Genomic DNA, 27,502 nt, shown 5'->3' on the forward strand with positions numbered 1-27,502 from the left:
AACATTCACGACAAGAGATAGAACACTGATGTGGAAGCTTTTCAGTGCATACATAAAAAGCTAACCTGGATACTAATGTACTGTGCAGTACTAAATGGTCACCATCATGATAAATCTTGTGTATTTAGGTTCTTTGACCTGGTAGCTGTCTTTTCTTTCTACCTCACCCACACATGGGCTATTGGCATTCTGTCTACAAACATACAATATCTCCTTGTCACACATAACACATGACAACACTTAATTCATACAGTTCATTCTTTGCAACTCTAGAATTCCTGTGATAAGCACTTGGAACATCAGGAAGGAGCATTAGGTAGAAGTAATACTGGGTAGCAAAGGAGGGGCATTATAGGGAGAGTTTTATGTGGTATGAAGGGTATTTTACACTAATGTTTCAGTGTGCCCATGTGTAATTACCTCTTTATACAACATGACGAAAGTGCACAACATTGGCCTATTTCGTGAACTTCCTTTACAATTAATTAGCTTTTAAAACATTTCTATATTACTGGCATTTACAGTTTCATCCCTCATCTTATTCTAACCATCCTTGTCCACACTTGATATTAAAACAGTTCTTCTTACCTAGCATCTTGTTATGAGCTCTGGTTACTCTGGCATTGTAATCATCAAGAAATGATCACTGTTGCGTCCCTGCCATTAAAATATTTCTTTTCTCTAAAGAGCATGTCTCTGCCTAAGTACCATCCAGGCTGTGCCCTCATTTTTTCATTGAATATTTGATTATTATTTATTCATTTATCATACTTCATCACCCCTTCCCACGTCAGTGAGGTAGCGCCAGGAAACAGATGAAGAATGGTCCATCCGCTCATATATATACATATATACATAAAGAGAAAGGTGCAAGAGGTGAAAAAGAGGGCAAATGAGAGTTGGGGTAAGAGAGTATCATTAAATTTTAGGGAGAATAAAAAGATGTTTTGGAAGGAGGTAAATAAAGTGCGTAAGACAAGGGAATCAATGGGAACTTCAGTGAAGGGGGCTAATGGGGAGGTGATAACAAGTAGTGGTGATGTGAGAAGGAGATGGAGTGAGTACTTTGAAGGTTTCTTGAATGTGTTTGATGATAGAGTGGCAGATATAGGATGTTTTGGTCGACGTGGTGTGCAAAGTGAGAGGGTTAGGGAGAATAATTTGATAAACAGAAGAGGTAGTAAAAGCTTTGCGGAAGATGAAAGCCGGCAAGGCAGAGGGTTTGGATGGTATTGCAGTGGAATTGCTTTGCGGAAGATGAAAGCCGGCAAGGCAGAGGGTGTTTGATGTCTCCATGGTTGTTTAATTTGTTTATAAATGGGGTTGTTAGGGAGGTGAATGCAAGAGTTTTGGAAAGAGGGGCAAGTATGCAGTCTAATGTGGATGAGAGAGCTTAGGAAGTGAGTCAGTTGTTGTTCGCTGATGATACAGTGCTGGTGGCTGATTCGGGTGAGAAACTGCAGAAGCTGGTGACCGAGTTTGGTAAAGTGTGTGAAAGAAGCAAGCTGAAAGTAAATGTGAATAAGAGCAAGTTATTAGGTACAGTAGGGCTGAGGGACAAGTCAACTGGGAGGTACGTTAGAATGGAGAAAAACTGGAGGAAGTGAAGTGTTTTATATATCTGGGAGTGGATTTGGCAGCGGATGGAACCATGGAAGCAGAAGTGAATCATAGGGTGGGGGAGGGGGGCGAAAGTTCTGGGAGCGTTGAAGAACGTGTGAAAGTTGAGAACATTATCTTGGAAAGCGAAAATGGGTATGTTTGAAGGAATAGTGGTTCCAACAATGTTATATGGTTGCAAGGCATGGGCTATAGATAGAGTTGTGCAGAGGAGGGTGGATGTGCTGGAAATGAGATGTTTGAGGACAATATGTAGTGTGAGGTGGTTTGATTAAGTAATAATAGGGTAAGAGAGATGTGTGGTAATAAAAAGAGTGTGGCTGAGAGAGCAGAAGAGGGTGTTTTGAAATGGTTTGGTCACATGGAAAGAATGAGAGAGGAAAGATTGACCGAGAGGATATATGTGTCAGAGGTGGAGGGAACGAGGAGAAGTGGGAGACCAAATTGGAGGTGGAAAGATGGAGTGAAAAAGATTTTGGGTGATCGGGCCCTGAACATGCTGGAGGGTGAAAGGCATGCAAGGAATAGAGTGAATTGGAGCGATGTGGTATACCGGGGTCGACGTGCTGTCAATAGATTGAACCAGGGCATGTGAAGTGTCTGGGGTAAACCATGGAAAGTTCTGTGGGGCCTGAATGTGGAAAGGGAGCCGTGGTTTCGATGCATTATACATGACAGCTAAAGACTCAGTGTGAATGAATGTGGCCTTTGTTGTCTTTTCCTAGCACTACATCGCACACATGCGGGGAGAGGGGGTTGTTATTTCATGTGTGGCGGGGTGGCGATGGGAATAAATAAAGGCAGACAGTATGAATTATGCACATGTGTATATATGTATATGTCTGTGTGTGTATATATATGTATACATTGAGATGTATAGGTATGTATATTTGCGTGTGTGGACGTGTATGTATATACATGTGTATGTGGGTGGGTTGGGCCATTCTTTCATCTGTTTCCTAGTGCTACCTCACTAACGCGGGAGACAGCGACAAAGTAAAATAAACAAATAAATATTACATATATAGGGTGTTTTGGTCAAGGTGGTGTGCAAAGTGAGAGGTTAGGGAAAATGATTTGGTAAACAGAGAAGAGGTAGTAAAAGCTTTGTGGAAGATGAAAGCCGGCAAGGCAGCAGGTTTGGATGGTATTGCAGTGGAATTTATTAAAAAAGGGGGTGACTGTATTATTGATTGGTTGGTAAGGTTATTTAATGTATGTATGACTCATGGTGAGGTGCCTAAGGATTGGCGGAATGCGTGCATAGTGCCATTGTACAAAGGCAAAGGGGATAAGAGTGAGTGCTCAAATTACAGAGGTATAAGTTTGTTGAGTATTCCTGGTAAATTATATGGGAGGGTATTGATTGAGAGGGTGAAGGCATGTACAGAGCATCAGATTGGGGAAGAGCAGTGTGGTTTCAGAAGTGGTAGAGGATGTGTGGATCAGGTGTTTGCTTTGAAGAATGTATGTGAGAAATACTTAGAAAAGCAAATGGATTTGTATGTAGCATTTATGGATCTGGAGAAGGCATATGATAGAGTTGATAGAGATGCTCTGTGGAAGGTATTAAGGATATATGGTGTGGGAGGCAAGTTGTTAGAAGCAGTGAAAACTTTTTATCAAGGGTGTAAGGCATGTGTACGTGTAGGAAGAGAGGAAAGTGATTGGTTCTCAGTGAATGTAGGTTTGCGGCAGGGGTGTGTGATGTCTCCATGGTTGTTTAATTTATTTATGGATGGGGTTGTTAGGGAGGTGAATGCAAGAGTTTTGAAAAGAGGGGCAAGTATGAAGTCTGTTGGGGATGAGAGAGCTTGGGAAGTGAGTCAGTTGTTGTTCGCTGATGATACAGCGCTGGTGGCCGATTCATGTGAGAAACTGCAGAAGCTGGTGACTGAGTTTGGTAAAGTGTGTGAAAGAGGAAAGTTAAGAGTAAATGTGAATAAGAGCAAGGTTATTAGGTACAGTAGGGTTGGGGGTCAAGTCAATTGGGAGGTAAGTTTGAATGGAGAAAAACTGGAGGAAGTAAAGTGTTTTAGATATCTGGGAGTGGATCTGGCAGCGGATGGGACCATGGAAGCAGAAGTGGATCATAGGGTGGGGGAGGGGGCGAAAATTCTGGGAGCCTTGAAGAATGTGTGGAAGTCGAGAACATTATCTCGGAAAGCAAAAATGGGTATGTTTGAAGGAATAGTGGTTCCAACAATGTTGTATGGTTGCGAGGCGTGGGCTATGGATAGAGTTGTGCGCAGGAGGATGGATGTGCTGGAAATGAGATGTTTGAGGACAATGTGTGGTGTGAGGTGGTTTGATCGAGTAAGTAACGTAAGGGTAAGAGAGATGTGTGGAAATAAAAAGAGCGTGGTTGAGAGAGCAGAAATTTTTGAAATGGTTTGGGCACATGGAGAGAATGAGTGAGGAAAGGTTGACCAAGAGGATATATGTGTTGGAGGTGGAGGGAATGAGGAGAAGTGGGAGACCAAATTGGAGGTGGAAAGATGGAGTGAAAAAGATTTTTTGTGGTCGGGGCCTGAACATGCAGGAGGGTGAAAGGGGGGCAAGGAATAGAGTGAATTGGATCGATGTGGTATACCGGGGTTGACGTGCTGTCAGTGGATTGAATCAGGGCATGTGAAGCGTCTGGGGTAAACCATGGAAAGCTATGTAGGTATGTATATTTTGCGTGTGTGGACGTACGTATATACATGTGTATGGGGGTGGGTTGGGCCATTTCTTTGTCTGTTTCCTTGTGCTACCTCGCAAACGCGGGAGACAGCGACAAAGCAAAAAAAAAAGAAAAAAAAATGGCTACTCTCAGGAATATGGCAAAATCCTGTGGGTTTTGTGATTGTATTGTATTTTTCTAACTTTTGGGAGAATGATAGATTGTATGACACTAATGCTCGATCTTATGTTACTAAAATCAAGGCACACTGTGCTAGATATGGAATTCCTAATGAAATGATAAGTGATAATGGTCCTCACATGATCTCAGAAACAATGTTAAAGTTCACCAGTAGATGCGGAATCAGCCATTAGACCATCTCGCCTTACAGCAGCGAGGTAAATGGCAAGGTTGAGTCTGCTGTCAAAAGTGCTAAGAATTTGTTAAGAAAGACTGAACATAAGAAAGACCAATATCTTGCTCTCCTGAACATTAAGAACATGCCCCACAGGGTACCACCACAAGCCCTGTTCAAAGAATGGTGTGTAGAACAAAAACTATTGTACCTAATGTAGGAAATTAACTAAAGCCATACAGTAAAGCTGGAGAGCATGAGGTAGATAAACTGAAAGATGTATAGAAGAAACAGGCATCTTATTACAATGTTAAAGCTCATGACCTTCCTAAATTATGTGAAGATGATACTGTCAGACTTAAACCATTCAAGCTTGGAGTTACGAGATGGAAGATGAAATATGTAACTAAACAGTTATATGCCAGGTCATGAAAGGTAAAAAAGGGGGATGGTAGAATAGTAGGGAGGAATAGATGTCACATGAGATGTTCATGTCTCTCCAGTAAGAATAATGAATGGGGACCCCATCACAGATATAGCTAAGGGCAGACCTGGGCAACAGGTGGTGTCAGGTGAGGATAAGGCCAGTGGTGATGCTAATGTGAAAGAAGGCCTTCACAATTATATTCAGAAACAGGAGTACCATGTCAATAACCCGATACTCCAGTAATGAATGACAATGTACTTAAAACTAGTTCAGGAAGGTGTGTCAAGCCTCCTAAGAGGTTCTCTGATTATGTCACTGATTATTAGAAATTATATTTTTTGATATTTTTCATTATACTTTGTCACTGTCTCCCACGTTAGTGAGGTAGCGCAAGGAAATGGACGAAAGAATGGCCCAACCCACCCACATGCACATCTATATACATACACGTCCACACAAGCACATATACATATCTATACATCTCAACATATACATAAATATACACACACAGACATATAAATACATACACATGTACATAATTCATACTGTCTGCCCTTATTCATTCGCGTCGCCACCCCACATGAAATAACAACCCCCTCCCCCCCTCATGTGTGCGAGGTAGCACTAGGAAAAGACAACAAAGGCGATATTCATTCACACTCAGTCTCTAGCTGTCATGTATAATGCACCGAAACCACAGCTCCCTTTACACATCCAGGCCCCACAGAGCTTTCCATGGTTTACCCTAGATGCTTCACATGCCCTGGTTCAATCCACTGACAGCATGTCGACCCCAGTATACCACATCATTCCAATGCACTCTATTCCTTGCACGCCTTTCACTCTCCCCAATCACCCAAAATTTTTTTCACTCCATCTTTCCACCTCCAATTTGGTCTCCCACTTCTCGTTCCCTCCACCTCTAACACATATATCCTCTTTGTCAATCTTTCCTCACTCATTCTCTCCATGTGACCAAACCATTTCAAAACACCCTTGTCTGCTTTCTCAACCACACTCTTTTTATTACCACACATCTCTTTTACCCTTTCATTACTTACTAGATCAAACCACCCCACACCACAAATTGTCCTCAAACATCTCATTTCCAGCACATCCACCCTCCTCTGCACAACTCTATCTATAGCCCATGCCTTGCAAACATATATCTGCTGGAACCACTATTCCTTCAAACATACCCATTTTTGCTTTCCAGGATATTGTTCTCGACTTCCACACATTCTTCAAAGCTCCCAGAACTTTCATCCCCTCCCCCACCCTATGATTCACTTCCGCTTCCATGGTTCCATCCGCTGCCAAATCTACTCCCAGATATCTATAACACCACTTCCTCCAGTTTTTCTCCATTCAAACTTACCTCCCAATCGACTTCTCCCTCAACCCTACTGTACCTAATAACCTTGCTCTTATTCACTTTTACTCTCAGCTTTTTTCTTTCACACAGTTTACCAAACTCAGTCACCAGCTTCTGTAGTTTCTAACCCGAATCAGCCACCAGCACTGTATAATCAGCGAACAACTGACTCACTTCCCAAGCTCTCTCATCCACAACAGACTGCATACTTTCCCCTCTTTCCAAAACTCTTGCATTCACCTCCCTAACAACCCCATCCATAAACAAATTACACAACCATGGAGACATCACGCACCCCTGCCGCAAACCAACATTCACTGAGAACCAATCACTTTCCTCTCTTCCTACACGTACACATGCCTTACATCCTCGATAAAAACTTTTCACTGCTTCTAACAACTTGCCTCCCACACCATATATTCTTAATACCTTCCACAGAGCATCTCTATCAACTCTTATCATATGCCTTCTCCAGATCCATAAATGCTGCATACAAATCCATCTGCTTTAGAAGTAGCTGTAAATATTTTGTCATTTATTGTTGTATATATTTTGTATGCATGTACAGTTTTGTAAGGAAAAAGGGAGATGATGTAACAATAAATAATTCATTTTAGTTGTGTTTATGCAAAGCTAAGTCATTTTGTTTCAATGTTGGGTTTGGCCACAAGAGGCACTTTATCATGTTGTTGTTGGATTGAAATGAGAATACACGATGTAGAGGATTGTCTTCTCTCTGATTCATCCTGCTTGGTTATCTTGTGTGGACAAGAGGCACAGTTATTGTAACATCAAAGACTGACCTTCACAGAGAACCAATTACTCTCCTCTCTTCCTATTTGTACACATGCCTTACATCCTTGTAAAAACTTTTCACTGCCTCTAACAGCTTATCTCCCACACCATATCCCATATACTCCATTCAACTTTTTTGGAGGGCTGTAAACCATCAAGACAATAAAACTGGTTTTTCTGCAGTTATTTATTCAATCCATACTGAAAAAGCCATAACTATTCACAATTCTGAAAACAGTAAACACCACAATTTCTCCTTGCTAACTTGTATTCCTCATGAAAAGCTATATTTGATTTCATCTTAGTAAGATTAATTCTCGTAACTATAATAATACTTGGTCTGATATCCCATCCCTGAATAATAAATCCCAAAGTCCTTCTCAAAAAGGATTCATGTAATTTGCTCCCCAGGAGAGACTGAGTACAGAATGGAAAAAGGTGAGAACAAAGGACATAAGGGGAGTGGGGTAGGAATGGGATGTATTTAGGGAAATAGTGATGGCTTGCGCAAAAGATGATTGTGGCACGAGAAGCGTAGGAGGTGGGCAGATTAGAAAGGGTAGTGAGTGGTGGGATGAAGAAGTAAGATTACTAGTGAAAGAGAAGAGAGAGGCATTTACGATTTTTGCAGGGAAATAATGCAAATGAGTGGGAGATGTACAAACAAAAGAGGCAGGAGGTCAAGAGAAAGGTGCAAGAGGTGAAAAAGAGGGCAAATGGGAGTTCGGGTGAGAGAGTATCATTAAATTTTAGGGAGAATAAAAAGATGTTTTGAAAGGAGGTAAATAAAGTGTGTAAGACAAGGGAACAAATGGGAACATCAGTGAAGGGGGCTAATGGGGAGGTGATAAAAAGTAGTGGTGATGTGAGAAGGAGATGGAGTGAGTATTTTGAAGGTTTGTTGAATGTGTTTGATGATAGAGTGGCAGATATAGGGTGTTTTGGTCGAGGTGGTGTGCAAAGTGAGAGGGTTAGGGAGAATGATTTGGTAAACAGAGAAGAGGTGGTAAAAGCTTTGTGGAAGATGAAAGCCGGCAAGGCAGCAGGTTTGGATGGTATTGCAGTGGAATTTATTAAAAAAGGGGGTGACTGTGTTGTTCACTGGTTGGTAAGGTTATTTAATGTATGTATGACTCATGGTGAGGTGCCTGAGGATTGGCAGAATGCTTGCAAAGTGCCACTGTACAAAGGCAAAGGGGATGAAAGTGAGTGCTCAAATTACAGAGGTATAAGTTTGTTGAGTATTTGTTGAGTATGGGAGGGTATTGATTGAGAGGGTGAAGGAATGTACAGAGCATCAGATTGGGGAAGAGTAGTGTGGTTTCAGAAGTGGTAGAGGATGTGTGGATCAGGTGTTTGCTTTGAAGAATGTATGTAAGAAATACTTAGAAAAGCATATGGATTTGTATGTAGCATTCATGGATCTGGAGAAGGCATATGACAGAGTTGATAGAGATACTCTGTGGAAGGTATTAAGAATATATGGTGTGGGAGGCAAGTTGTTAGAAGCAGTGAAAAGTTTTTATTGATGATGTAAGGCATGTGTACGAGTAGGAAGAGAGGAAAGTGATTGGTTCTCAGTGAATGTCAGTCTGCGGCAGGGGTGCGTGATGTCTCCATGGTTGTTTAATTTGTTTATGGATGGGGTTGCTGGGGAGGTGAATGCAAGAGTTTTGGAGAGAGGGGCATGTATGCAGTCTGTTGTGGATGAGAGAGCTTGGGAAGTAAGTCAGTTGTTGTTTGCTGATGATACAGTGCTGGTGGCTGATTCGGGTGAGAAACTGCAGAAGCTCGTGACTGAGTTTGATAAAGTGTGTGAAAGAAGAAAGCTGAGAGTAAATGTGAATAAGAGCAAGGTTATTAGGTACAGTAGGGTTGAGGGACAAGTCAACTGGGAGATACGTTTGAGTGGAGAAAACTGGAAGAAGTGACATGTTTTAGGTATCTGGAAGTGGATTTGGCAGCGGATGGAAGCATGGAATCGAAAGTGAGTCATAGAGTGGAGGATTTGGCGAAAGTTCTGGGAGCGTTGAAAATGTGTGGAAGGCGAGAATGTTATCTCGGAAAGCAAAAACGGGTATGTTTGAAGGAATAGTAGTTCTGACAATGTTATATGGTTGCGAGGCGTGGACTATAGATAGAGTTGTGCAGAGGAGGGTGGATGTGTTGGAAATGAGATGTTTGAGGACAATATGTGGTGTGAGGTGGTTTGATTGAGTAAGTAATGAAAGGGTAAGAGAGATGTGTGGTAATAAATAGAGTGTGGTTGAGAGGGCAGAAGAGGGTGTTTTGAAATAGTTTGATCACATGGAGAGAATGAGTGAGGAAAGATTGACAAAGAGGATATATGTGTCAGAGGTGGAGGGAACGAGGAGAAGTGGGAGACCAAACTGGAGGTGGAAAGATGGAGTGAATAAGATTTTGAAAGATCAGGGCCTGAAAATGCAGGAGGGTAAAAGGCATGCAAGGAATAGAGTGAATTGGAACAATGTGGTATACCGGGGTCAATGTGCTGTCAATGGATTGAACCAGGGCATGTGAAGTGTCTAGGGTAAACCATGGAAAGTTGTGTGGGGCCTGGATGTGGAAAGGGAGCTGTGGTTTCGGTGCAGTATACATGACAGCTAGAGAGCGAGTGTGGACGAATGTGGCCTTTGTTGTCTTTTCCTAGTGCACCTCGCGCACATGCGGGGGGAGGGGGTTGTCATTTCATGTGTGGCGGGGTGGCAACGGGAATGAATAAGGGCAGACAGTATGAATTATGTACATGTGTATATATGTATATGTCTGTGTGTGTATATATATGTATATGTTGAGATGTATACATATGTATATGTACTTGTGTTGATGTGTATGTATATAGATGTGTATGTGGGTAGGTTGGGCCATTCTTTCGTCTGTTTCCTTAAACTACCTCGCTAACGCGGGAGATAGCGACAAAGTATAACAGAAAAAAAAAATAATACTAGCCTGATTTTACTGTCGAATATTATTTCTCTGAACTGAGTTGATTTTCAGTAACTGTTTAAGAATGGAATAAACAAGGAATAACCTGTATGGCTTGGGTGTGGACAGTAGCCTATAGTTTTGTTACATTATTCATGACAGTTAGGGAGTGCACATGAAACTTTCATTTGTTTGTTCTTGATACTACCATGCTAAAGCAGGATACCTCAAGAGGGTGGCCACAGGAAAAGAGTCTCCATAACTGTTGAACTCCAACATGGCTTCTTAGCCTTTATGCCTCACCTCTAACAGGCCACTGGCAGAGGGTATCTCTAGCGCAAGGTTTTCATTGGCTTTTTCCTAATTTTCCTACCATCTACTTCTACCTAATGTGTCTACCTAATATTCCTGCCTAATATTACAACATACAACTTCTACCTAATGTTCCAAGCTAATGCTCCTACCTAATACTTTTATCTATTGCTCCTACTATTTTGCCAAAAGGCAGGGCTTGCACAAAGCGCTTACTGCTACAGAAAATCTGGAGATGCGAAGAATGAGTTGCATGAGTTGAGTGTTGTCCAATGTTATTTGTGACAGAGAGATTGCATGTTTGTAGACAGAACATCAGCAGTCCTTGTGTGGGTGAAGCAGAGAGAAAAGACAGCTACCTGGGTCAAAGGTCAAAGGAGTGTCACTTGACAACCAATGAATTGCTGGCTCAGAACACAGCCATGACAAACCCTCCTAATACCCACATGAGTAGTATCAGTAATGTACCCCTTAATCGCTGGTTGCCTAACAACTACTACCTACCTATTATATACAATAGTACAACTAAATCTATTCTCTAAATGATTATATCTAGCCTCACTCTGCTGGCGATTCATACTCTTCTCATTCAACTGTCCCTCATTTTTTTTTGCCTCATCAGTGTTTTCTTTACACGTTTCCCTCCCTTCACTTGGTCTGTCTTCTCTAATGAGCACCCTACAACACTTTCAAGTAGGCAAAAGTTTTTGCCTATGCTAACTGACCATAATGTTTTGATGTTTAAAGCAACCTTTCCATTCCTTTCATCCATAACCTGATTATACTCTAGTATTCATTTTGTTTCTTTAATATCAGATTCTTTAAGGAAGGTATTAAGGGTATATGATATCGGAGGTAAGTTGCTAGAAGCAGTGAAAAGTTTCTACCAAGGATGTAAGGCATGTGTACAAGTAGGAAGAGAGGAAAGTGATTGGTTCCCAGTGAATGTCGGTTTGCAGCAGGGGTGCATGATGTCTCCATGGATGCTTGCTTTGTTTATGGATGGGGTGGTTAGGGAGATGAATGCAAGAGTTTTGGAGAGAGGGGCAAGTATGCAGTCTGTTGTGGATGACAGGGCTTGGTAAGTGAGTCAGTTGTTGTTTGCTGATGATACAGTGCTGGTGGTAATTTGGGTGAGAAACTGCAGAAGCTGGTGACTGAGTTGGGTAAAGTGTGTGAAAGAAGAAAGCTGTGAGTAAATGTGAATAAGAGCAAGGTTATTAGGTTCAGTAGGGTTGAGGGACAAGTTAATTGGGAGGTAGGTTTGAATGGAGAAAAACTGGAGGAAGTGAAGTGTTTTAGCTATCTGGGAGTGGATTTAGCAGTGGATGGAACCATGGAAGCGGAAGTGAGTCACAGGGTGGGGGAGGGGACGAAAGTTCTGGGAGTGTTGAAAAATGTGTGGAAGTCGAGAACTTTACCTTGGAAAGCAAAAATGGGTATGTTTGAAGGAATAGTGATTCCAACAATGTCATATGGCTGCGAGGCATGGCCTATAGATTGGGTTGTGCGGAGGAAGATGGATGTTCTGGAAATTAAATGTTATAGGACAATATGTGGTGTGAGGTGGTTTGATGGAATAAGTAACGAAAGGGTAAGAAAGATGTGGTTGGGAGAGCAGAGGAGGGTGTATCGAAATGGTTGGGTCACATGGATAGAATGAAAGAGGAAAGACTGACAAAGAGGATATATGTGTCAGAGGTGGAGGGAACGAGGAAAAGTGGGAGACCAAACTGGAGGTGGAAGGATGGAGTGAAAAAGATTCTGAGTGATCAGGGCCTGAACATACAGGAGGATGAAGGGCATACACACAATAGAGTGAATTGGAACGATGTGGTATACTGGGGTCGACATGCTCTCAATGGATTGAACTAGGGCAGTGAAGCATCTACGGTAAAACATGGAAAGTTTTGTGGGGGCTGGATGTGGAAAGGGAGCTGTGGGTTTGGTGCATTACTTATGACAGCTAGAGACTGAGTGTGAACGAATGTGGCCTTTTTTTTCTTTTCCTAGCACTACCTCGCGCATGCACAGGGGGAGGGGGGTGTTACTACATGTGTGGCGGAGTGGTGACAGGAATGGATGAAGGCAGCAAGTATGAATATGTACATGTGTACATATGTATATTTATGTATACATTGAAATGTATAGGTATGTATATCTGCATGTGTGGGCATTTATGTATATACATGTGTATGTGGGTGGGTTGGGCCATTCTTTTGTCTGTTCCTTGTGCTACCTTGCTAATGTGGGAGACAGCAACTAAGTATAACAAAAATAATATACTTTTTCCTCCATGTCTACTACCCTTAATAGTTCTCTTATTCGATTTTCTTTTATTGCTCTTTTCTCATTTGGCTTAAAATATTCATCATCCAGTACAAATATCACTGATATAAATTCTCATTACTTCCAAATAAAGAAAAATGGTCTAAAACAAATGTTTAAGAATTTCCTGTCCATTAATTTTTTCCAAAACACTAAAGCTACTATGCATCCAGTTGAATAACAATCCAGGATCTAACAGCTGTCCATCTATGTACATCTCTCATGCCCAATCTGACCAAGAGCTCCAATTAAAGGGGTGGCCACAATAGAGTCTCCCCTTATCCCTGACCTTACATTCCTCCCTTGCAAACACCATTCCACCATTTCTCTCCCTCCAGTAATCTTCAACTATGTTGCCCCATGTCATAGGTGATATTTCTCTCAAACTAACACCTTTAATCATACCAACTTGTACTCATTCCACATACTAAAACCATCTCAAAGTATTCCACTTCACCCGCTTCACCACTCCACAATTTATTCTCTGCCATACCAAATTTCTCATACCCCCCCCTTTCTTTCTTCATTCCATCTAGTAAGCTTACTATAATTCAGCTAACTGGCTCTATTATTAAGCCTAAGTAAGCATTTTTTCCAAATTATTTTCCTAAGAGATTACACACTAAACTTAACTGTGATTTTGCCATCTGATCAGAGTTAACTTTTTCATTTTCTGAAAAACTGAGAGCATTTAGTCTTTATATACTCTCCTGGTACCACTCTATCAAGTGAGTGAGTGAGTGAGTGCATATGTATGTGTGTGTGTGTGTGTGTGTGTGTGTGTGTGTGTGTGTAAAGACTTAGCAAGGCATGGGCTACTGTCAAAGACAGTCAACCCATTCTCAGGTGCACTGTTAATGGCATAGGCCAGCAATGGCCTGGGGTGCCATTGCTGTCATAGGGCAGCTAACGTGTAAGCACAGTGTAGCGGGCTCTTATGTGGATGTGGGTGTTGTGTAAAACTTGACGAAATGTTTCATCCAACATAAATTCGTGTAAGGGGACACTTTATCATTCATATTGTGTTGCTTGAAGACCCAATAAACCCCTTAAATACTGTCATTATTCACAATCAAAGCTTAACAAGAATGTTATCATCATTATCAAAATGTAACCCTAGGACCCTTCAATGGGATTCTGCAGCTTTGAGGCTACACTCCAAGCAGGAGCAGGGAAACATTGGATTCCCCTGAATTTTGAAAGTCTTGTCGAAATTGCACTAAAAGTTCTATTTTGTCACATAATTGAATTATGTGTTCTGGTAATACCATCATTTGTCACGTGGTTCTTCCCCCTTTCGATTAATATTGGTGATGGGATATTCACTTTTAATTTTCTCTGTAATAGAGTTTCTGACATTTAAACTCACAAGTCGGTGATATCACCACCTGAAATTTTAGAACATTTCTGTAATGACAACGAATTTGGTAGCAACTCTGGTTCACTAAAAGTCATATATACAAAAATTTGCGCACCATTTCTTTCTTCTTATCTCTGATCTCTTGCACATTCTTGGCATTGCCTGGCTGTAGAGCATCTTCTGTATTTTCTCCAAAGCAGATCCCTGCCATTCTGCTGACTGGTTCAGTGCACTGACAGCACATGTTCCCTACATAACACATCAATCCAATTAATTTTATCCAAAGCATGCCTCTCGACCTCCTGAATCCTCAGGCCATGATACCACAGTGCCTTTTATGGGTTTCATGGAATCCCAATTTTTTCTTTGGCAAATTCCAATTTTTTCTTTTAATACTGATATCCTTCTTGCTCCCATACTATACATACCATAAAATGCATGTGATTCATCTATCTTGAAATTCATCTCTCCCATTGATGCTTATGAATTCTCTTTGGTTCATTCTTCAGGACTGACTAAAGGGTAGAGGTGTGGAATTCTCTCCCAGTCCCTGATCCTTTTAAATTCTGCAGTGCCATGATACAATATGCTTTCATTTTTTCTAAGAAAATTCATGTTGGTACATTCCCTACCAATAAGGCTCCAGTCTTTCTGGATTATCTGCCCTGCCTACATGGTTACATGCAACATATAAACAATCATCTGGTTTAATACAACAATGAACGAATGAAACAATTTAGGCACAATCTTGAAACTAAAATCACAAAAACAAAAAAAATAAAGTAGATGAAAAACAGGAGAGCACCACATAAATAATTTAGCCAACACAAAAAAATTTAACCATTTCTCTGAAATCATTTTGTATCTCATCTAAATTTTCATACATTTTAATTCCCAATGATACCCAAAAAAAATTCAATATATAAACGAATGGCTTTAAATTTATATGAAGTAAATAAAGAATTTCTATAAGCTGTAAAAAATGCAGAAATTAGGTCCAATATGAATACAGTGGCATAAGATTCATTAACATATCTAATTTGAGAAATAATTATCGACACTTACCTTTATATACAAGTTTGTCTAACAATATGCTGCCCACATGGAAGGGTGAGGTCAAAAAGGGGTTCTCCATGAGGTTGGACAGCGTCCAGTCTTATGCTTCCATAACTGAACTTCACGTTAACTAGTAATTTTCTCCAATTAATCCTGTAATAAATATATCAATCACTGAACAGAAATGAGAATCCCTTAATGAACTATATAAAAAAATATATGCTATGTACTACTACTATTATATTATTTTTTCACTATACTTTGTTGATGTCTCCCACGTTAGTGAGGTAGCACAAGGAAACAAACAAAAGAATGGCCCAACCCACCCATATGCACATTTATACACACACGCTCACACATGCACATATACATACCTATACATTTCAACATATACATACATATACATAGAGAGACATATACATATATACACATGTAAATATTCACACTTGCTACCTTCATCCATTCCCGTCATACCCCGCAACACATGAAATGGCACCCCCTCCCCCCTTCATGCACAAGGTAGCACTACAAAAAGACAACAAAGGCCACATTCGTTCACAGTCTCTAGCTGTCACGTGTAATGCACTGAAACCACAGCTCCCTTTTCACATCCAGGCCCCACAAAATTTTCCATGGTTTACCCCAGATGTTTCACATGCCCTGGTTCAATCCATTGACAGCACGTCAACCCCACTATACTACATAGTTCCAATTCACTCTATTCTTTGCACACCTTTCACTCTCCTGTATGTTCAGGCCCTGATCGCTCAAAATCTTTTTCACTCCATCCTTCCACCTCCAATTTGGTCTCTCACTTCTCCTCGTTCCTTCCACCTCTGACACATATATCCTCTTTGTCAATCTTTCCTCACTCATTCTCTCCATGTGACCAAACCATTTCAATAAACCCTCTTCCGCTCTCTCAACCACACTTTTTACTATCTCACATCTCTCTTACCCTTTCATTACTTACTCGATCAAACCACCTCACACCACATACTGTCCTCAAACATCTCATTTCCAACACATTCACCCTCCTCTGCACAACCCTATCCATAGTCCAAGCCTCGCAATCATATATCATTGTTGGAACCACTGTTCCTTCAAACATACCCATTTTTACATTCCAAGATAACGTTCTAGCCTTCCACACATTCTTCAATGCTCCCAGAACATTCGCCCCCTCCCCCACCCTGTGACTCACTTCTGCTTCCATGGTTCCATCCGCTGCTAAATCCACTCCCAGATATCTAAAACATTTCACTTCCTCCAGTTTTTCTCCATTCAAACTTACCTCCCAGTTGACTTGTCCCTCAACCCTACTGTACCTAATAACCTTGCTCTTATTCACACTTACTCTCAGCTTTCTTCTTTCACACACTTTACCAGACTCAGTCACCAACTTTTGCAGTTTCCCAACCGAAACAGCCACCAGCACTGTATTATCAGAGAACAACAACTGACTCACTTCCCAAGCCCTCTCATCCACAACAGACCGCATTCACCTCCCTAACAACCCCATCCATAAACAAGTTAAACAGCCTTGGAGACATCACACACTCCTGCCACAAACTGACATTCACCAGGAATCAATCACTTTCCTCTCTTCCTACTCGCACACTTGCCTTACATCCTCGATAAAAACATTTCACTGCTTCTAGCAACTTACCTCCCACACCATATACTCTTAATACCTTAAACAGAGCATCTCTATCAACTCTATCATATGCTTTCTCCAAACCCATAAATGCTACATACAAATCCATTCGTTTTTCTAAGTATTTCTCACATACGTTCTTCAAAGCAAACACCTGATCCACACATCGTCTATCACTTCTGAAACCACACTGCTCTTCCCCAATCTGATGCTCTGTAGTTTCCTTCACCCTCTCAATCAATACTCTTCCATATAATTTCCCAGGAATACTCAACAAACTTATACCTCTGTAATTTTTACACTCACCTTTATCCCCTTTGCCTTTGTACAATGGCACTTTGCATGCAGTCTGCCAATCATCAGGCACTTCACCATGTACCATACATACAGTGAATATCCTCACCAACCAGTCAACAACACAGTCAACCCCTTTTTTAATAAATTCCACTGCAATACCACCCAAACCCGCCATCTTGCTGGCTTTCATCTTCCGCAAAGCTTTCACTACCTCTTCTCTGTTCATCAAACCATTCTCCTTGACCCTCTCACTTCGCACACCACCTCGACCAAAACACCCTATATCTGCCATTCTATCATCAAACACATTTAAAGAACCTTCAAAACACTCACTTCATCTCCTTCTCACTACCTGTTATTACCTCTGCATCAGCCCCCTTCGCCGATGCACCCGTTTGTTTTCTTATGCACTACCACAAATGACAATAATAGATTGCTACAGTTGGAGTTTGTGTTGTTGTGAAGCAGGTTAACATTGTCTTATATTGTTATATAATCTGCAGTATCTTAATACCTAAGGCTGATGCCACCAAGTGGTAATCTAAAATGGAAGGATGTTAAACTAAGTCTTTGAGATGTGTTTTTTATTAACATTTCTTTTTTTGACACATTAAAAGTAAAGTGAAGTATTAATGCAAGGTACTGAAACATAGCTGAAAATTATGTTAAACAGTTCTGGAGAAGTTATAATAAAATAATAAATAAAATAATTCTGGAGAAGTTAAGCAACATTCTCTTAGAATGTTTAAGAAATTTTTATTATTGCTTTGTCTTAGGGAGAATAAAAAGATGTTTTGGAAGGAAGTAAATAAAGTGCGTAAGACAATGAAACAAATGGGAACATCAGTGAAGGGGGCTAATGGGGAGGTGATAAGTAGTGGTGATGTGAGAGGGTTAGGGAGAATGATTTGGTAAACAGAGAAGAGGTAGTAAAAGCTTTGCGGAAGAAGAAAGCCTGAAAGGCAGCGGGTTTGGATGGTATTGCAGTGGAATTTGTTAAAAAAGGGGGTGACTGTATTGTTGACTGGTTCGTAAGGTTATTCAATGTATGTATAACTCATGGTGAGGTGCCTGAGGACTGGCAGAATGCTTGCAAGGTGCCATTGTACAAAGGCAAAGGGGATAAAAGTGATTGCTCAAATTACAGAGGTATAAGTTTGTTGAGTATTCCTGGGAAATTATATGGGAGGGTATTGACTGAGAGGGTGAAGGCATGTACACAGCATCAGATTGGGGAAGAGCAGTATGGTTTCAGAAGTGGTAGAGGATGAGTGGATCAGGTGTTTGCTTTGAAGACTGTATGTGAGAAATACTTAGAAAAGCAAATGGATTTGTATATAGCATTTATGGATCTGGAGAAGGCATATGATAGAGTTGATAGAGATGTTCTCTGGAAGGTATTAAGAATATATGGTGTGGGAGGCAAGTTGTCAGAAGCAGTGAAAAGTTTTTATCGAGGATGTAAGGCGTGTGTACGTGTAGGAAGAGAGGAAAGTGATTGGTTCCCAGTGAATGTCAGTTTGCAGCAGGGGTGTGTGATGTCTCCATGGTTGTTTAATTTGTTTAGGGAGGTGAATGCAAGAGTTTTGGAAAGGGGGGCAAGTATGTAGTCTGTTGTGGATGAGAGAGCTTGGGAAGTGAGTCAGTTGTTGTTCGCTGATGATATAGCGCTGGTGGCTGATTCGGGTGAGAAACTACAGAAGCTGGTGACTGAGTTTGGTAAAGTGTGTGACGAAAACTGAGAGTAAATGTGAATAAGAGCAAGGTTATTGGGTACAGTAGGGTTGAGGAACAAGTCAACTGGGAGGTAAGTTTGAATGGAGAAAAACTGGAGGAAGTGAAGTGTTTTAGCTATTTGGGAGTGGATCTAGCAGTGGATGGAACCATGAAAGCGGAAGTGAGTCACAGGGTGGGGAGGGGGCGAAGGTTCTGGGAGCATTGAAAAATGTGTGGAAGTCAAGAACATTATCTTGGAAAGCAAAAATGGGTATGTTTGAAGGTATAGTGGTTTCAACAATGTTATATGGTTGCGAGGCGTGGGCTATAGATAAGAGTTGTGCGGAGGTGGGTGGATGTGCTGGAAATGAGATGTTTGAGGACAATATGTGGTGTGAGGTGGTTTGATCAAGTAAGTAATAAAAGGGTAAGAGAGATGTGTGATAATAAAAAGATCGTGGTCGAGAGAGCAGAAGAGGGTGTTTTGAAGTGGTTTGGTCACATGGAGAGAATGAGTGAGAAAAGATTGACAAAGAGGATATATGTGTCAATGATGGAGGGAACGAGGAGAAGTGGGAGACCAAACTGGAAGTGGAAAGATGGAGTGAAAAAGATTTTGAGCGATCGGGGCCTGAACATGCAGGAGGGTGAAAGGCATGCAAGGAATAGAGTGAATTGGAACGATGTGGTATACCGGGGTCGACGTGCTGTCAATGGATTGAACCAAGGCATGTGAAGCGTCTGGGGTAAGCCATGGAAAGTTTTGTGGGACCTGGATGTGGAAAGGGACCTGTGGTGTCGGTGCATTATACATGACAGCTAGAGATTGAATGTGAACGAATGTGGCCTTTGTTGACTTTTCCTAGCGCTACCTCGCGCACATGCAGGGGGAGGGGGTTGTCATTTCATGTGTGTCGAGGTAGCGACGGGAATGAATATATACCTATATGCTGGGATGTATAGGTATGTATATGTGCGTGTGTGGACGTGTATGTATATATATGTGTATGTGTTTGGGTTGGGCCATTCTTTCGTCTGTTTCCTTGCGTTACCATTCTAACGCGGGAGACAGCGACAAAGTATAATGAAATGATAAGTTCTGGAAAAGTTAAGCAGCATTCTCTTAGAATAAGTTTAATAAATTTTTATTATTGCTTTGTTTGGTTCTCATTACCACTCTCTTAAAACCAGTTTGTGAAATATTGCTACTGCTAGGAGTTACAGTATGTTATACTAAGAGATAAAGTTACAAGGAGTTAAAGTATGATATACTAGAAATAAACCATGTCTTCTAGCTCATATCATAATTTCATAAATTCCTTGTCTATTTCTGCTGAACAGTAACGGAAAACAATACCACAGTGGACATCCTAATTTACGCGGACACTGCTAATCATCTTCACCTGTAAAAGGTGTTAAAGGAAACAATAACAAAGAAACTACGTACAATAGTTACACGTAAAACAAATTTTCTTTCAATCCATAGTGTTACGTTTTCTCTTTCTAAAGGTATACTATTGTTATTTTCTTTTTTTTTTTTTACTTTTATAAAATATAAATAATTGACAAGTACCACAAGTAACAACAAGATTACATTAATTGGAATAGAAGAGTGATACATCTTGCGCATAATACAATGCTGAATCTTTCAGAAGGGTTATACAGCCATAGCTAAATATCCTGTTTATGAAATCATGATGTTCCTTGCACTGGAAGAAAGGCTGTATCTACTGAGAAGAAACATAACTGTAAAGCTTATCACTCTTTTCCCCTCAAAAACTGGATCAATATGAAATGCATAACTAAACACAACACAGGTGTAAAAAAAAATCGAAATGTGCAGAAATGTAGCACTGAGAGACTGTGGCACAGAAGTTATCAGTTGTGCTCATATAAGCTGGTAGAACAATGTATAAAAAGGAAAAGATTTCTGGCCAATCACCTTAAAACATCATTATTACTCCCTAGTTTTCTCAACAAATCGATCTCACTAACGCCGAAATACATCGTATTTAAACTACGCATTATACAATTTCCATGAAATATCAATAAAACAATAAAACAACCAAGAAACAAGTTATGTACACCTTAATGTACCTAATAAAAGAATGACATAAACCCTGTAAAAGCAGCGTAAAGTTAATGGTTAATAGCAGCGCAGAGAAATGTCTCCTGGGAGGAGAGGTGTTTTGGTGCACTTGTTTTTATGATGAACAAATAAAGACCAAAATAACACGGTTTCTTCCATCCACATTACCTCCTCGTTCATGTGCTTGGTTGGCACTTAGGCCACTACCAACAATTACGTAGTGATGTCCCACCGTTATCATTCGTGTCACTAGATGATGATGAGACAATGATTAATAACTTGTTCTACGATCTAACTTAGTAGTCAGTTCTAAAATAAATATACAGAGATAATAACATTCTTGGTTACTGGGCAGGTCAAGTTGAGCCGAGATCCACATGTGCCTAGACTTACGGAATCCTTCAGTTTCAAATGAAACACGATAAGTTACCAAGTGCACTTTCGTGTAATAATCACCTCATCAGGGGAGACATAAGAGAGAAATATAAGTCAGTTGATATAAGGGTGGGCCGAGATCAACACTGACCGAGATATTTATGTATATACATATGTACTGATTATCTAAGTTAGATAAATCATTGGCTAAGTCATTAATTGCTGCCTCATCATCATCTTATGATTAGTATAAATAAGGATGGGCCGAGATTAATCCGTAAATGTCGTTATGGGTCGAAGCGTGTATACCACAGCGAGGGGGCAAATTGGACGCCATACACCATGTTTTTCTGGTACATTTTATCAAGTCATTCACGTAAAAAACCACCAAAACACTAGATAAACGACCAGGTGGTGTAATTGTCTAGGAAGCACGTCATACTCCTGTTTTTAGAACTTAAACTATCTTACGATACGCTCACTTTACAAGTCTTACATTCTTTTTGGGTAAATTAATGCGTATATCACTTTCCTGTTACTTTATTCTTTGATGTCACTTTATTTCACATGAAATAAATAATACATAATGTAACTACATCAATGTTTGGGAGACCTATCTGGTGAGAACACTAAGGGAAATATGTTTATCATTGAAATAGATATCATTTTCCTCTTTATAATAAGCAAGCATTGTTTCTACCAGCTCATCTGAACTTAACAAAGGCAATCCGGATGGAATACACTTTTTCCGGTACATTTGTTAATTTCATTATATTTCGGGGTTTTGTTGCATCGAGAAACAGTTACTCAACTCAGCTACATGAGGATTTGGAGTAGATTTACCTCTCCGTTTTTCTGGCATGAACTCTAAAATGTGATGAAATATTCTTGTCTTCACTAACTCAGTCATATACTTTATTTTTCCTTTAAGATAAACTATGAACGTTATGAAAACATGGCGTTAATTACCCAACTTGTAGACACTACTGAGATGAACTTTAGTCAAATAATATTATATTTTTTTTTTTTTTTTTTTTTTTTTTTTTTTTTCATACTATTCACCATTTCCCGCGATAGCGAGGTAGCGTCAAGAACAGAGGACTGGGCCTTTGAGGGAACATCCTCACCCGGCCCCCCCCTCTGTTCCTTCCTTTGGAGAAAAAAAAAAAAAAAAAAAAAAAAAAAAAAAAAAAAAAAAAAAAACGAGGGGAGGATTTCCAGCCCCCCGCTCCCTTCCCTTTTAGTCGCCTTCTACGACACGCAGGGAATACGTGGGAAGTATTCTTTCTCTACTTACTCGGTGAGACGGAGCCGGAGCTTTCCCCAGGCGGGATAGACTCCTCCTTCTAGTCCTAAGCGGCGGAAGGGTTCCTTGTCTCTCTTACTACTATGGTCCTCTTCTTCAATCCGAAGAATGTTGTTGTTAATATTATATATGACTATTAATTTATATTTATTCTACGCACAGAAACTGATAATCAAAACTTATCCGAAAAAGTAATTACTTCATCAAAAAATTAAAAAATCATTAAAAATAGTAATACAGACATGAAAAATGTAAAAAAGAATATATCAAAAAATTTTCTATCTAACCAGTTTAAGCCACACATAAGTTCAAATATGTTATATGCAATCAATCTATTTTTTAGAATGCCCAGGTTAGTAACACTATCCTAGCTAGGCTAGTTTAGGTTAGGTTAGGTTCAATACATTAGGACGTATATCACATAAAAAAAAAATACTCTCTGGGGTGATAACTACTAAATTAACAAATATTTAATACAAATATTCATAATCCCATCGGTTACACTAGGCACATCTGTAACATTTTCCGCGCACATCATCAACATGCAAAAGTTGCCACTTCTGGCGCCTACCCCAAGCGCCGGCCCGGCTCAACCCGAGGGGTTTAATTAAAGGTAACGCGGTATTTAAGTGTCTGACCTTCAGTTCACGGGGTTTAATTAAAGGTAACGCGGTATTTAAGTGTCTGACCTTCAGTTCACGGGGTTTAATTAAAGGTTACACGGTATTTAAGCGTCTGGCCTTCAGCTCGCGGGGTTTAATTAAAGGTAACGCGGTATTTAAGCGTCTGGCCTCCGTTTCGCGGGTTTAATTAAAGATAACGCGGTATTTAAACGTCTGGCCTCCGGTTCGCGGGTTTAATTAAAGATAACGCGGTATTTAAACGTCTGGCCTCCGGTTCGCGGGTTTAATTAAAGGCCGCGCGGTATTTAAACCGGCCAACTGTTTACATACGAGAGTTTCATCAAAAGACACACGTATAACTTTTTCTGACATCATTTGGATATGTTTAGTTAGACGTTTATATAGAATGTATGCCAAACAATGAAATCTTCAGATATTCTTGCTAAAGGGCAACTGGCACTTCATTATTTAAAGTAATTTTGAATGTAAGTTGATGCCATGAGTTGTTTTCCCTGAAGCTTCCACCATGAATCAGTTACATACTTAATTTCTGCCAGGCCATCGTAATTCTGTGGCGTGCCGTCAGGTTAAACTGGTTAAGGAACTCATAATTCACGAAACCTGTGGTAGAAAACCCATACCACACACGTCCACTAGATAATACGAAAGAAAACATTGTAAGCCACACGAGAGCTAAGAACACTAGCACCCATGGGTCTACTTACGGACAAAAATACTACATCACACACATATATACTATCATATCCTCAATCCATTTGACCTTTATACTCCTCCTCACCTGGATGTAACTTAATAATACTTCCAAAGTCTCACATTATGACGTAAAACCGAAAAAAATACACTATTTTTTTCCAACAACGTTCGTTGAGTCGCCATATTGCTTTTCCTAATGATGGTCAAAGGTACACCCAGACCAGACACTACCCAGACCGACACACTTCCTCATCATTACTTAAAATGCCTAATTGATAACTTAGTCTATCATATATTTACTAACGGTCCGATGATAACGTTAGGGAGACACTTTTGATGGATTAATTAATCAAATTAAACGAAATTGAAAATGTAGTGAAGTTTACTTCATTAAATTCAATTATTTCAGGAGTTTTAACAATGTCTTAGAAATTCAAGAAGGGATTCGAATCCTCCATCCTCAGGAAACTTGGACTTATCATGAAGCGATCCAAATTGGATCCTACACATTCATCATTCCTTTTTTATTCATCTATTTTGTGAAATCTTTATTCATTTTATGACAAATATTTTACCCTCGAATTCCCATTCTATTTAGATAAAGAAATTTTTCTCTTTATTTGGTTTGTAGTTATTCTGTCTAATCACTTTATATAGTTTGGTAATGATGATGGGTTAATAGACAATAATAATGAAAATATAGATAAACTGAAGCAGGAGGAAAGAATTAGGTAAGGTTGAAAAACTAACAGAAACAGAATACGTCATTCTGAATATATGTATAAATCTTCATTTCTGTCGGTCATAAAAAACAGAATGGAATGTAGGAGGATAAATGGACGGGTGGTGTTGGTGGAATGGACGCAGATGGTGGAATAGGAAGGCATGTAAGATTTTTTTTTTATTTTGTGTGTGTGTGTGTGTGTGTGTGTGTGTGTGTGTGTGTGTGTGTGTGTGTGTGTGTGTTTGTGTTTGTGTGTGTTAGAGAGCTGATACATAAGCATTGTTATCAATCATGTTAAAAAATAATAAATGGGGTTCTAAAATTCAATAGTCTATCCTTTTATTTTTCATTTTCTTTGAATGTAAATATCATTTTCTTTTAGATTATTTAGTGCATAACTTTACTAAAATATTGTATATTATTATAAACAGATGTTGATCTTTTTAAAAGAATTATTATTATGAAATCAAATCATCAAAGTTAGAGCTCTTCTAAATTATCACCTCAGAAGCTTTTCACGTATATATCTCTCACATTTCTTTATAAATCATATACCAAGGAAAGTTATTTGAGTATTTTGAATGCTCTTCAGTGTATTTTAAGGATACCAATAATCCAATAATTACAGCGTAATCTTAGGTTACCAATAATCCGATAATTACCTGGAGGGCGAGAGTTTAGTTGCCGAAGAACTATATTTGATGATCACTGACTAAATGTTATTTTGTTATGAGCGTAATATTTTGTTTTAGGATTTTGCAAATAACTTGATAGTAAATCAAAAACGTTCATCTCTCTCTCTCTCTCTCTCTCTCTCTCTCTCTCTCTCTCTCTCTCTCTCTCTCTCTCTCTCTCTCTCTCTCTCTCTCTCTCTCTCTCTCTCTCTCCATTATAAATGGATGAATAGATACACAGATGATAGAAGAGTAATAATGATAGTAATAGAAATAAATATAATGCTAACAATGATAATGATAGTAAAGACATGAAGGATGGGGAAAAAGAGTGTTTTGTGAGTGGAATGAATGTGAATATGCGAAGGTCAAGGCAAAATGAAGTCGCAAAATGAACTGGGAAAACTTATGAGTGCTGTCAGTGTGACCTAGGGTGAGGGAGCGTATATATCATAATTTTGATTGGAGACCAGCGTGAGTTAATATGGCAATGGTGGTCTAAATACATTTCTCAATCATTCGGTGTCTCTCTGGCTCACTAAGGATCCAAAGGGATGCTAGATTAATATCTAAGTTAATTAAGGCCTAAATGACGGTCATTTCCAATCATGAAACAAACTATGATTAAGCTCTAACAATGTACTGGATTTGTGTCTCCTTTTTCCTCAAAATTTCGAAGACAAAATCTCATCATGCTTCATACTTGTCATACTGATGATTAACGTAGGTCTAGATACTTCGCTAGGATGATCATGAGTGTGAATAAGTGTGAGGTTTTGCACTTCATAACACCCTAAGTGTGGACTAGCATGAAAATATGTATTCTACAGCACACTATGTGTGAACGAGTGTGAGGGAGGATTGATATGATCGTGTGCATTAATATTAATCTGTGATGTAAGATGGATCAATCTTCTAATGATACAGATTTGTAAGTTGTTGATCAAGGGAGAATATTCTGCTCTAGTACTGAGAATGGCCTTATGTACCCCTCACCAATGTTGGAGATGTTGTATCATACCCCTCACCAGTGTTGGAGATGTTGTATCATACCCCTCACCAATGTTGGAGATGATGTATCATAACCCTCACCAATGTTGGAGATGTTGTATCATACCCCTCACCAGTGTTGGAGATGTTGTATCATACCCCTCACCAATGTTGGAGATGATGTATCATAACCCTCACCAATGTTGGAGATGGTGTATCATACTCCTCACCAGTGTTGGAGATGTTGTATCATACCCCTCACCAATGTTGGAGATGTTGTATCATAACCCTCACCAATGTTGGAGATGGTGTATCATACTCCTCACCAGTGTTGGAGATGTTGTATCATACCCCTCACCAATGTTGGAGGTGTTGTATCATACCCCTCACCAGTGTTGGAGATGTTGTATCATACCCCTCACCAATGTTGGAGGTGTTGTATCATATCCCTCGCCAATGTTGGCGATGTTGTATCATACCCCTCACCAGTGTTGGAGATGTTGTATCATAACCCTTACCAATGTTGGAGATGTTGTATCATAACCCTTACCAATGTTGGAGATGTTGTATCATACCCCTCACCAGTATTGGAGATGTTGTATCATACCCCTCACCAATGTTGGAGGTGTTGTATCATATCCCTCGCCAATGTTGGCGATGTTGTATCATACCCCTCACCAGTGTTGGAGATGTTGTATCATAACCCTTACCAATGTTGGAGATGTTGTATCATAACCCTTACCAATGTTGGAGATGTTGTATCATAACCCTTACCAATGTTGGAGATGTTGTATCATAACCCTTACCAATGTTGGAGATGTTGTATCATAACCCTTACCAATGTTGGAGATGTTGTATCATACCCCTCACCAGTGTTGGAGATGTTGTATCATACCCCTCACCAATGTTGGAGAGGTCGTATCAAGCCCTTCACCAATGTTGGAGAGGTGATGCCCTACCCCACTGTTGCTGGAGGGGTCGTCCTAGGAACCAGTCGTACCACCAGCACCATGACCTGGGCCGTGGGTCGTGGCTGTGTCCAGCCAGCCAGATAACGACCCATCACACCCTGACACTTGATCGCCTCCGAAGAATGAC

At 40.0% G+C, this 27,502-nt stretch overlaps 1 long non-coding RNA gene across 1 annotated transcript in view; it reads right to left on the minus strand.

Annotated features, from left to right (window-relative positions):
* LOC139762728 (uncharacterized) overlaps positions 1-24,245 on the minus strand; it is a 33,873-nt gene extending 9,628 nt beyond the window's left edge. Inside the window, exons 1-2 of the long non-coding RNA XR_011715814.1 lie at positions 24,102-24,245; positions 15,249-15,392 (exon numbers count right to left, since the gene is read on the minus strand). This is a non-coding gene — a long non-coding RNA (uncharacterized lncRNA). The remainder of the gene's footprint in view (positions 1-15,248; positions 15,393-24,101) is intronic.
* Between the last annotated feature and the right edge of the window lie 3,257 nt (positions 24,246-27,502).

Source organism: Panulirus ornatus, chromosome 44, assembly GCF_036320965.1.
Source record: "Panulirus ornatus isolate Po-2019 chromosome 44, ASM3632096v1, whole genome shotgun sequence".
NCBI classification, from domain to species: domain Eukaryota; kingdom Metazoa; phylum Arthropoda; class Malacostraca; order Decapoda; family Palinuridae; genus Panulirus; species Panulirus ornatus.